This window comes from Pinus tabuliformis, chromosome 7, assembly GCF_031772625.1.
Source record: "Pinus tabuliformis cultivar Carrire ecotype Pingquan chromosome 7, CPIR1, whole genome shotgun sequence".
NCBI lineage: Eukaryota > Viridiplantae > Streptophyta > Pinopsida > Pinales > Pinaceae > Pinus > Pinus tabuliformis.
Window position 1 is genome coordinate 1,067,913,794 of NC_142293.1, and position 13,399 is coordinate 1,067,927,192.

A 13,399-nucleotide genomic window follows, 5' to 3' on the forward strand; every position below is an offset into this window, starting at 1 on the left:
GCTGTGCTTGAAAATGTCAAATCGCCCCCTTTCTGCCCTTTCAAGGCAAAAATGGCTGCTGCAAATGCTTTTCGTGGGCTCTGGAATGCTATCGGCGCTGGCCAATTTGAATATGAATATAAATGAAGAAATCCTGTCAAATTGCGAATTTTTGGGTTTTGCAGGTAGCCGAGCCATGAGAGGCCCTCCATTTTGACCAATTTTTCTTAGTGATGGCGCTAATCGCACATCAAAAACTGCCTCAGTTTTTCATTCCGGGCATCCTTCGCTGCGATTTTCACCCTTCGCGCCTTTTTTGGTGATGACGTCAACATGACGTCAGTGGTGGGTCCCGGTACGACAGGGTGACGTGGCAGTATGGCAGGGTGATGACATGGCCAAGACACGGTGGCGGTGACACGTAGCAGTGGCGGGTTGGCGCGGAGGTGACGTAGCGCTGTCGTCAGGGGAGGAGAGACAGAAGGCGATTTGTGGTTTCATCGGACCGCCTTCTGTACGAGGGTGGTAATTGTCAGAGGAGCTCCGATGCAATCAAGGGCGGACACCTGTCTTCTGTACAACGGCAAAACCGCCAGGCTATCGGAGGATAACCATTGATCGTCAGGGCGGCTCTGAAATCGCCGAGAGCCGTCGGATCTGGGCGGGCGGATCGGAGGGCTGACGCAGCGCGGAGCTGGTGGCAGGTTTGTGTGTGGGGCCCGCTAGAATATTTGAATATTTATACAATGCTGCGGGGGTTTAGACTTTGGGTTTGTGGGTTTTATACATGGTTTGTGTGCCGGGGCTAAAGTTTAATCAAAATATTTAAACAAAACCCAAAAATGTGAGCGCGCAGGGTAGAAAATTAAGGTTTATGGGTAAGAAAGGGGAAGGGAATGGTTATTAGTTTAACATGAGGTTAAGCTAACTCCTGGTTAAGATGCGGAAAGGCTATTGCTAAGCCCCAAATGGACTCAGCATTTCCAAAGACCATATATACATAGCTATAATTCTATAAGGTGGGATATGTATTATTTTTGGAATTTTATATAGTTTTTAGTATAATAGGGGATAAGGAAATGATCTAGGGAGCTAGATAATAGAGTTAGGAGTTAATATGAATTTTTGAGGTGAAGTGTATGGGAGAGGCTAAGTTTGTGAACTGAAACTCAGACATAGGAAGTGAATGGACTGTGGAGAAATGATTTTTTACACAAGAAATGTGGCTTATTTTCATTGAAGAAAGTCAAAGCTTGACTTAGTATTTTACACAAATGAAGTGATAACAGGATTGGTTGGGCAGATCCCAAGGTCCTCAAGGGGATGTTAGTGAGTGATTTTGGGAATAAGAAGAAGGGGGAGTTAGACATGCCTCGCTTGAGCTCCTCCAAAGGAAAGTTGCCTTGTACTTGTGATCTGAATAGATATAACACTTGAAAACATGAAATGGATCACATAGCTTGATTCTGCAACCACAAAACTACTTACCCATCCTACTTACCTAGCATTTTTTCTTCTTTTTTCATGGGTGCACTTAGACTTGCAGACCTTGATTATCTTCTTTTCTTTTGACTGCCCTCCTATCTAAGTGTACCCTTATTTCTTCCAAGGGCCCATATTAAGCAGTTGAGCTCCTTCATTTCTCTACCTAGCTACTGATCTGCCAAGCTTAAGCTGTTTGGACAGATATTCATTCTCTGTCTTCTAAAATAAGAAATTTAAACCTAGGGAAGCCAAGATTAAGCTGTTTGGCTTTCCCTTATCTGAAAAACTCTTCAAAAATGGTATGATTCTTAAAAAATGGAACTTATTGGAAATATGGAACCTTGCAGCATGCAAAGATGACATATTTGGCATGTAAAACAGTCAATCATGAAATATGAAACCTATTGCAATAGGAGGCTAACAGTGGCTCCACTTGGGGATGGTTTTTCAAGATGAAAAGCCAAGAACAGTAGGTCAGAATGCCTTGATCTTCACTTGTTGCTGTAAACTGAAATTCTCCTTCTTGTCAATGCCTTTGACTGAATTCTTATAAGCTGATATGCAGTATCCTTTTGAGCTAAATTGCAGAAACATTACAACTCTGCTTCTTGCCTTTTGGGTGCTTGTAAACATATTGAAATATGCTTGAGCACTTCTTTGGATTTACTTCAAAACTGAGATCTGAAATAGAGCTTTCCTTGATCTTTCCTTCAAAATTTGCTGCATTGTTCCCTCGTATTGGCCTGCTATAAGAAAAAGTGCTGAAAATTCAAATATTAATGTACATATAATATACAGAGCTGTGTTGCGTTCAACAAAAGGGATCATGATAGTGCTTTAGCATTCGGCCATTGACTGGGCCTTCTTTAGCTGTGCTGCCATCCAAACTCTTTAGAAAATATGTGTTGTTGCCTTGAACAACAGAAATAATAAAGGGGCCTTTCCACAAGAAATCAAACTTGCCATGCTTTCCTTTGTCCTCTCTTCTTGAATCCCATCTTAAGACTTTGTTGCCTAAGTAGAAATCTTCAGCCTTGGTTCTTTTGTCAAACATTTTCTTGAGCTTCTCTTGTAAAATCTGAGCTTTGTCGTACACTTGCTCTCTTATTTGCTGCAAGTGGATGGTTTGGTTTATTCTTCTTTGGATATCATTTGGCTCTGCTTGGATTTCTTGCAGCAATTTGATAACAGGGATTCCCATAGAAGAGGGGAACTTGGCCTCCATGCCATATACTAACTCATATGGGCTCATCCCAATGGATCTCTTGGTTGAAAATCTGTCTGCCCATAGGGCATTTACAAGCTTTTTGTGCCAGTTCTTCTTGTTATCCTCCAAGACTTTCTTAATGATGTTAATCAGACTCTTGTTGGATGATTCGGCCAAGCCATTACCTTGAGGGTAATAGGCTGTGGAGTGACCTAAGGTAATGTGGAATTTGTGGCAAAAACTGATCATTTTCTTGGATTTGAAGGAAACAACATTATCTGTAATGATCTTCTCAGGACAGCCAAATCTGGACAAAATGTTGGTTTCAAGGAATTGGATGATGGTGGATTCATTGGCTTGCCTACATGGGATGGCTTCAATCCACTTGGTAAAGTAATCTGTGGCTGTTAGAATCCACTTATGCTGACCAGAAGAGGATGGATGGATTTCTCCAATGAAGTCAAGACCCCATTGTTGAAAAGGCTTCTTGGTTGAAATGGGCTTAAGGGGCAAAGGAAAAAGTTTTCTTTTGCCTTCAAAGATTTGGCATTTGTGGCATGAAACAACAAACTTTCTCACATCAGTGAACAAAGAGGGCCAATAGAAACCAGCCCTTAGTATCTTATCAGCAGTGGACTTCCAATATAAGTGCCCTCCACAGTCCCCTGCATGGAATTCTTTCATGATACTGTCAGTTTCATTCATAGTTAGACAATTCAACAATATTCCTTCATGATTTTTCCAAAACAGGGCATTATCTAAGACACAAAACTTTGATGCTTTCATCTTTAAAAATCTCTTTTTGGTTCCGGACAACCCTGGAGGAGCACACAGGTTTAACAATATAAAACATATATCAGCATACCATGGGGATTGTAAAAAAGCTTGACTGATCTGTGGAGTCGCCAGCTCCTATTCATTGTCCAGTTAACGGCTTGAAAATTGGTTTCAGACATCAGTTTGGCTAAACCTTGTCCCTTTATCAGCTTGGTGGGTTTTATCTCAATGTCATATTCAAGGATATAGGCAATCCATTTGCCTCTTTTGCCTTCTATGCCCTCTTGAGTTAATATCTCTTTTACAACAACATTTGGCACATAAGCAATCACATGTGAATATAAAATGTAAATTCTGAAATCTTTGATTGCTTTAACAAGGGCATATGCTTGCTTCTCCATGATTTGGTAACTCAAGGTGCTTCTATAAGGGCTTGGCTGAAAAATGCAATTGGCTTTTCATTTCCCTGATCATCTTTCTGCAAAAGGACAGTAGCAATGGTATGTTCAGATGCAAATGAAAAAATGATGAAATCCTTATCAAATTGAGGACTTGTGACGACTGGGGCTTGGGTTAAAGTAGATTTTATGCCCTCAAAGGCTTGCTTGGCCTTTAAAGTCCATTTTACCTTGGAATCCTTCTTTAACTTTTTATTTAGCATTCTTATCAGCTCGGCCAAGTTTGGGATAAATCTCCTTAGGAAATTGATCTTTCCTAGGAACGCTTGCAACTCTTTGATGTTTCTTGGATAAGGGATTTGAAGGATGGCTTGAATTATTTTAGGATCAATTCTAATCCCATCTTTTGAAATGATATGGCCTAATAATTTGCCTTCTTCAAGGCCAAATAAAGACTTCTTGGGGTTCAAGGACATGCCATATTTCCTACATGTTAGGAACACTTGTCTCAAATGTTTTAGGTGCTCTTGATCAGATTTTGAGAAAGGAGTAAGGTCATCAAGGTAAACCACCAGGAAATCATGGATTTCCTTGGAAAATGCAATGTCCATGGCCCTTTGAAAGGTAGCACCTGCATTCTTTAGTCCGAAAGGCATCTTCACATACTTAAATGTTCCCCATGGAGTTGTAAAGGCTGTCTTGTCTTGGTCATCTGGGTGAACAAGTATCTGATTAAAACCTGAAAATCCATCTAGCAAAGAAATTCTTGAAGACCCCACTACTCTTTGTAGAATGTGGTCCATTTTTGGCAGTGGGTAGTGATCTTTAAGGGAGACTTGGTTCAGATTTCTCAAGTCCACACATAGTCTAATCTCCCCTGTTTTCTTCCTTGTAGGAACAAGATTGGATACCCATTCTGAAAATCTAATGGGTGCTATGATACCAGCCTCAAACATTCTTTTCAGTTCTTTCTCAATCAAAGGGAGAAGCATAGGATTTATTCTCCTTAGTTTCTGTTTGAAGGGCTTTTGATTTGGCTTTAAGGGAATAGTATGTTGAATAACAGAGGTGTCATAGGACTTAAGGTCCTCATAACTCCAGGCAAATACATCTTGAAACTCTTTAAATAAATCAACATATTTTGGTTTTTGATCGGGAGGCAAAGAATTGGACAATTTAATCATTTTGGGCTTCTCTGCTGTCCCAATATTACAGTCTTCCACAACAGCGTTTAAGCACTGCATCTTTGGCCTTTTGGGGACATCGTTTGAATCAAATATGTCTTCTAATGGAGTGAGTCCAGCAGGTAAAAAGTTGTCTTTTAAATCAATCGCTTCGGCTTCTGCTTCAGCTATTTCATCTAAATGCATTTGCTTCAGCTCTTGCATGTTTTTCTCATAAAAAATGGTTGGGTGCAGCATTTGATTTGCTGCTTCAGCTGTCATAGTTTGCTCATTTTGGCTCATTTGCTGTTGTGGGTCATTCATGGCATCTTCATCAATGTTTAGGCTTGAGAATTCTTGCTGTAAGGTAAGAAAATTGTTGATTTGAGCATCATCCTCAAACACTTGCCAATCTTTGATATTGTTAAGGACAGCAGGCCTGTGCTTTATCTCAGCAGTAAAGTGGTAATTGGGCTCAAAGGGCAGCTTGCAAGTGCTAGCAAAAGTAGCTAGACTATGAGCATGCATGTTATGGTTTCTAGAAATCTTAGCAAGCTTGGATTCGGTGAAGGAATTGAGTATTTCTATGGTAGCGGACCTATACGCTCTTAGCCTATTGTCATTAGTAACAAAGTTACCTTTCATTTATTGAATGATCAAATCAGAGTCACCTAGAATGGGCACTTTTACAGCTCCTAGAGCTTTGAGCAGTTTAAGGCCTAAAAAGAGAGCCTCAGACTCTACCATGTTGTTGGTGCATTTGAAGTTTAGTCTGTAAGAATGACCCTCTGCATGGCTGTTATGTGTATTGTGAATCCATATTCCTGCCCCTGCTCCTAGCTTATTAACAGAACCATCAAACTCTAAATACCATGTGATTTCTTGCTTGTGGTTAGTATTAAGAGTTTCAGTCATTTTAGGATTGGGTGGACCTAGGTTTTGTGCTTCATGTGGTTCTTCTTGTATGCTGGTTGCACTAATTGTTTTAACAGTTTCATGGGTATGGGCAACCGACTCTTGATTGATGAATGTTTCTTGTTTTAAAGGCAAATGCTTCTCATCAATGGGAGGGCAGCTGTCATCATTAAACAATATAAAGGAATCCATATCAGAATGGATTGAGTAAATGGGAAAGTTTTGGGGTTTTTCCTCACTACTTACCACATACTTCATCAGTGTTTCTCTATACAGTCTCTTTGGTTGCCCAAAGATTGAAATAGTAGCATAAGAGAGGTCTAGTTGGAGAGATCCTTGGAGTTTTGCTCCCCAAGATCTTGATAAGAGCATGCCATACTTTGGTGGAATGTCAGCAACCACTACGTCCATTAGGATTGTTTTGTTTGGAAATTGGACTAAAGACACACAAAGGTCTTTGATTAAGCCTAAACACTCAACCTGACTAGAATCAAATGAGAATAAGTCTTTGTAGGGTCTAGTGACATCAAGGTTTAGTTTCTCCATTACAACTTTGGGCATTAGATTGTGTGAAGCACCTGAATCAAACATAGCATTGTGCAACACTTTATCATGAATGTGCAAACTGACATAAAATGGTAGAACAGCTCCATGTCCTGATTTACCATTGACTTCAGGACCAAAAAGTAATTCAGGTTGATCATTTAAGACATTAACATCATCCATGTTCTCTGACATTTGCAGTGATCTTTTGATTTGCTGTATGTACACATCATCTTTGGCAAGCTCAGAGAGAGGAATAGATATCTTTAATTTACCAATTTCTGCTTCTAAGTCAAAAGGTTTTTCTGACTGTGTTTTAGTATTGTGACTGGCATATTTTCCCTTTTCCATTGTATCTTCAGTGATCTTCTCTGGGTTATCAGTGATTCCTTGAGATTGTTCTGTTTTGGGAAGGCTTTGAGGAGTGCTATTTACATTGTCTTTTGAGGGAAAGGATACAAAAGGCCGGTTATTAGAGGGCTGCATGTCAGATACATCCTCTATGGTCACTTATTTTAATTTTGGGTCTGTTTTATCAACAGGTTCTGTGATAGCGGCCCTGTCCTTTACTTTCTTAGCTTGCTTGGCATCCTTTGGCTTGATGGGATCGGACACATCAACGGTTCTTGTTCTCAATTTGTATTGTTTATGGACTTCGTAGACAGCTAAATCATAGCCTTGTTTGAAGTCAAATGACTCTCCAGACTTGGTCTGAAATTGATTTATATCATGGTCATCTTGGTCTTCTTGGGTTAGAAATACTTGTTGTTCACTTTTCAAACCCATCAAGTTTATGTGAGTGTCCTCTATCTTCTCACTAGATGTGGATGCTTCAACATAGTTTTCATGAAAAGGAGGTCTTATATCATGGTCAGGACTTGCCCTTCCAACGTTTGGGTTCTGATTTTTTCTAAAGTTTGGATTTCTGATAGGATTGTTTTGCTATCCTTCCCATGAGGATTTTCTTTCAATAGTTCCCATTCTATTTTCAAAGCTGTCCATACCTTTGATGATTGTGTCCAATTTTTGCTCAAAGGCTGAAGGTTCATCTTTGAAAGTGGTTCTTCTCTCAGCTCTTGCTCTATTTCGCTTGGCAATCAGATTTTCCTCCACACTAACAGCTACATTCTGCATGTCTGCTAAGGTTTGAGGGGCTCTTTCCCTTAACTGATAAGCCATGTCTGAATTAAATCCATCAGGGAATTTGTATAAAGCAAGATCAGGTGGAGGTATAAGGTTTTGTGGAATAGCGTTGTAAACATTGTTAAACCTGGCACAATAGTCTAAGACAACTTCTTGAGGGCCTCTTTTGATAGTGTCATATTCAGACAATATGTGTAGAGGGTCCTTCTTCTTTTCCCATATGTTGAGGAATTCTTGGTAAAGAGCATCTGGATTGGCTATGGAATTTGCAGCAAGTTCTCTAAACCAAGGCCTTACATCTCCTGTTAAACTTTGGACAAAAATCTTCATTCTTACACTATCATCATCTATTTCATAACTCTCAAAAAAGTCCTGCATTTTCTTGGTATGTTGCAGGGCTGTGCCAGAGCTAGTAGCATCAAAGTATGTGATTTTAGTTTGACAGTCCTGAGGCATAGCCCCTGGATTTGCAGGTAACTGCAAAGGTGCATATCTGTTAGCCATATTTACAGGGATAAGTGGAACGACTGGAACAGCTGGAAGAGCTATAACAACAGTGGTGGTAGAGGTAGTATGCGCAGTAAATGGAGGTGTGGAAAAGGTGCTTGGAGAGGTGGATGATGAATAAGGATAAGTGGGGTTTGAACGAAACAAAACTTTAACAGGGGTTGGAGAACAGCTTGGCTGAACTGTTTCAGGACTAGAATCAGCAAACACTTCTTGTTTTTGTTTGCTAAGGCTTCTAGAAATTAAATTGGGATTTTCAAAAATAGCTGGTGGATTTGGGTTTGGATTTGACCTAGTATTATGTGTTTTCTTCTTGAGAGCCAGCTTCTAACTTATTTTTTGGAATTTTCTGAATAAGGTCCCCAGTGGAGTCACCAATGATGTTATCACTCAGGTTGTCCCTTGGCTCCTTAAGGGATACGGCCGAGGTAACCACAAACCAATCTTTGGGCTGCAGGTCCTAGCCTACCTGCAGTCAGAGAGGGCTCTCTCTTTAAAATTTAACTTTGTTTTGGGTTGATTTTAGGCTAGTTATGGTGTACATGGGTTTTGTTTTGATTTTGGTGGGAAGGAGATGTTTTCAAGCAGAGTTGGTTGCATAGTATGAGAAGTTCAAACCATTGGGCATGGAGTCATGGATTAGGGCTTGCTGTTGCATTTTCTTGGTCACAAGAGGAATATAGAGTAGGATAGATACACATAGAACAATATCAGGCTGGAATAAAGATGGAATGAAGGTCAGAGATGAAAGGCAACTAAGAATCTTTCATTAGCTAACAGAGGGGGAAGGTGAATGATAGTTTCTCTAGGAGAAATCAAGAATTCACTAGATAACAGTCATATGTGAAAGAAACAGGGTAAACATGATCATTTAAGTATGCATATTCATAACCATTTCTGAAGAAAACATATAGAAATAACCAGAACTGAGCATAGGGTGCAGTCAAGCAAAACCTAAGCTATTCTTCTTTCTTGCTATTTAGATGGTAACACAATGGTGCATAAGCATATGTAAACTGTAAACAGAGTTAGGATAACACTTATTGAGCCATGTAGTAGCACCGGAATTCCACAGTCACTCTTTGGCCATTAAATAACACAACATTCAATTCTTCATCCAAAGCATTCCAGCAGTCTTTGATTACAGAGCTTCTCAAAAATACAGTGCAAGTCTAGAATGAGGATTATCAACCAACCAACCCTTCAAACAATGAATTAGGGTGGTTTATATAGAGAAAATATCTAAAAATATCTATTACAACAGACCTTAAATAGGTCTGAGGGAAATGAGTTCTTTAACCTAATCTTGTCCTGAAATTAATGCAAGAAAATATCTTTGAGCTGCGCTGGAGGCAGCTGTATTAAAATGAGTTAATATGGTGTCCTTGTGGCTCTGTGCTGTTCATTTAGCCATAACTGTGCTTTGGGCTTTGATCCCCCGCTCTTGAGTGGCTTTGATGTGCATTAACTGTGATCTGAGAGCCTTAAATGGCTTCATCGCTTTTTTTGACTTTGCTTGGGGGACTTTAATGTTCACCTGCTTTGGTATTGCCGATCTCATACTCTTTTCGGCTTCACTGATACTCTTTTAATTTAATCTGGGCTTCATCTTTCCTCTGATACTCTTTCACAGTTGAATCAAGCCATTTTCTCTCCCTTGCTGTGCTTGAAAATGTCAAATTGCCCCCTTTCTACCCTTTCAAGGCAAAAATGGTTGCTGCAAATGCTTTTCATGGCCTCTGGAATGCTATCGGCGCTGGCTGATTTGAATATGAATATAAATGAAGAAATCCTAACAAATTGCGAATTTTTGGGTTTTGCAGGTAGCCGAGCCATGAGAGGCCCTCCATTTTGACCAATTTTTCTTAGCGATGGGTGATTAGCGCTAAGCGCTAATCGTGCATCAAAAACTGCCTCAGTTTTTCATTCTGGGCATCCTTCGCTGCGATTTTCGCCCTTCACGCATTTTTTGGTGATGATGTCAGCATGACGTCAGTGGTGGGTCCCGGTATGGCAAGGTGACGTGGCAGTATGACAGGGTGACGACGTGGCCAGGACACGGTGGCGGTGACACGTAGCAGTGGCGGGTTGGCGCGGAGGTGACGTAGCGCTGTCGTCAGGGGAGGAGAGACAGAAGGCGGTTTGTGGTTTCATCGGACCGCCTTCTTTACAAGGGTGGTAATTGTCAGAGGAGCTCCAATGCAATCAAGGGCGGACACCTGTCTTCTGTACGACGGAAAAACCGCCAGGCTATCGGAGGATAACCGTCGATCGTCAGGGCGGCTTCGAAATCGCCGAGAGCCGTCGGATTTGGGCGAGCGGATCAGAGGGCTGACGGAGCGCGGAGCTGGCGGCAGGTTTGTTTGCGGGGCCCGCTGGAATATTCGAATATTTATACAATGCTGCGGGGGTTTAGACTTTGGGTTTGTGGGTTTTATACATGGTTTGTGCACCGGGGCTAAATTTTAATCAAAATATTTAAACAAAACCCAAAAATGTGAGCACGCAGGGTAGAACATTAAGGTTTATGGGTAAGAAAGGGGAAGGGAATGGTTATTAGTTTAACGTGAGGTTAAACTAACTCCTGGTTAAGACGCGGAAAGGCTAATGCTAAGCCCCAAATGGACTTAGCATTTCCAAAGACCATATATACATAGCTATAATGCTATAAGGAGGGATATGTATTATTTTGGAATTTGATATAATTTTTTGTATAATAGGAGATAAGGAAATGATCTAGGGAGCTAGATAATAGAGTTAGGAGTTAATATGAATTTGTGAGGTGAAGTGTAGGGGAGAGGCTAAGTTTGTGAATTGAAACTCAGACATAGGAAGTGAATAGACTGTGGAGAAATGATTTTTTACACAAGAAATGTGGCTTCTTTTCATTGAAGAAAGTCAAAGCTTGACTTAGTATTTTACACAAATGAAGTGATAGCGGGACTGGCTGGGCAGATCCCAAGGTCCTCAAGGGGATGTTAGTGAGTGATTTGGGGAATAAGAAGAAGGGGGAGTTAGACATGCCTCGCTTGAGCTCCTCCAAAGGAAAATTGCCTTGTACTTGTGATCTGAATAGATATAACACTTGAAAACATGAAATGGATCACATAGCTTGATTCTGCAACCACAAAACTACTTACCCAGCCTACTTACCTAGCATTTTTTCTTCTTTTTGCATGGGTGCACTTAGACTTGCAGACCCTGATTATGTTCTTTTCTTTTGACTGCCCTCCTATCTAAGTGTACCCTTATTTCTTCCAAGGGCCCAAATTAAGCAGTTGGGCTCCTTCATTTCTCTACCTAGCTACTAATCTGCCAATCTTAAGCTGTTTGGATAGATATTCATTCTCTGTCTTCTAAAACAAGCAATTTAAACCTAGGGAAGCCAAGATTAAGCTGTTTGGCTTTCCCTTATCTGAAAAACTCTTCAAAAATGGTATGATTCTTAAAAAATGGAACTTCTTGGAAATATGGAACCTTGCAGCATGCAAAGATGACATATTTGGCATGTAAAATAGTCAATCATGAAATATGAAACCTATTGCAATAGGAGGCTAACACAATTGAAAACAGATTTCCCCGCACTATTCCTTCCATCATAATCATATGGATTTTTATTGTATTAAGAGAAACATGTGTTTTCTTACATATTTCAATTACTTTCTCTAAGTTTTCTAGAACTTCTTCAAAAGAATCCCCATATGGGGTGAAGTCATCCATGTAAATTTCAACATTATCATTGACTAGATCAGAAAAAATCCCCAATATTTCCCGTTGAAAGGTAGTAGGTGCATTGCAGAGACCAAATGGGAGAAGTCATTATGAAAAGGTTCCCGAAGGGCATGTGAAGGTAGTTTTATCTTGATCCTCAAGGGCTATTTAGATCTGGTTGTACCCATTAAGTCAACCCAAAAAGGAGAAGAAGTTATTTCTGTCTAATCTATCAAGGACCTGATTAATAAAAGGTAAGGGAAAATGATCCTTATGAGTTGCTTTATTTAATTCCCTATAACTGACACAAATATGCCACTTTCATTCTTTTTCAGAACTGACTAGTGGGGACCCATTGGGTGTCCGAGATTGGGTAAATAAACCCCACATCCAATAGTTTATGTAGTTCGTCTTTGAGAATCTTCTAAGATTCATTCTTCTCTATGGTTGCCTAACAGGTCGACATTCTTCTTTAATGCATATGTTATGAGTACATAAATCATCATTGATCCCTTTCATGTCTGTATATTCCCAAGGCTTCTTTTTGTTCTTGAAGGACTTTCAGTAACCGTTCAGACTAGGAAGGTGAAAGGTTAGGATTAACATTCAATGTTTTCCCTGGTTCAATTTCTATAGGAATATTATTACGAGGTACAATTGTAGAAACGTTTTCAACTTTAGTCTCTCATTCAATGGATTCTTAAACATTGCAACTCATAACAAATTCTAATAGCTAGCGGGTTGAATTAGAAATGAAGTTGGGGCTGCTGATAAAAGTACTAATGGCATCATCTTCCATTTCATCCTTAAAATAGAGGGACTCACCAATAGTAAGAATTGGTCTAATTTATTTTCATCAGGTTGGACCCCTTTCACAGGTAGAGGTTTTTGCATTAAGGTAAATCCTGGATCTGATGAACTTGGTTCTGCAAGGGGATAAAGAATAATATTCTTTACAACTTCCCCATTAGATATTACCATATTTCCTGACTGATACCCAATGTAAGCGTTTGCGATAGCAAGCCAAGGTCTTCTTAAAATAAAAGATGCTCACTGTCTAGGGGTTGGGTATGTAATACTAAAAGATCAACATGGTACCTTCATGAGTTTACTGAAATATTTATATTTTCCAACTTCCCTACCTATCTTATAGTAGACGAATCTGCCAATTCTAGGATGGTGGGAGTTGGTTTAAGGTTTCATAGATCCAAGGTAATCATAGTTGCAGAAGTTATAACATTAATTTCTGCCCCCAAGTCTACCAACAAATCTGGGATACCAACCCCATTAATATGTACTATAAGAATCGGGTTCCCTGGATCTCCATACTTAGCAAGTATAGACTTCCCCAACATTATATCCAATAATTTTCCCATAACACGTATAGTGAGTGGATCCTTTGGTTTTCTTCCAGGTTTCTTAGAGCAATATTCTTTGATTGTTTTGGCATAAATCGATACGTCCTTCATAGCCTGAAGTAATGGGATTTTGACAAATAAATTTTGCAATTCCCCTAAAAAGTCAAATTCAGGATGAGGACTCTATTTTCTCAAGGATAGTCTCTTAGGATA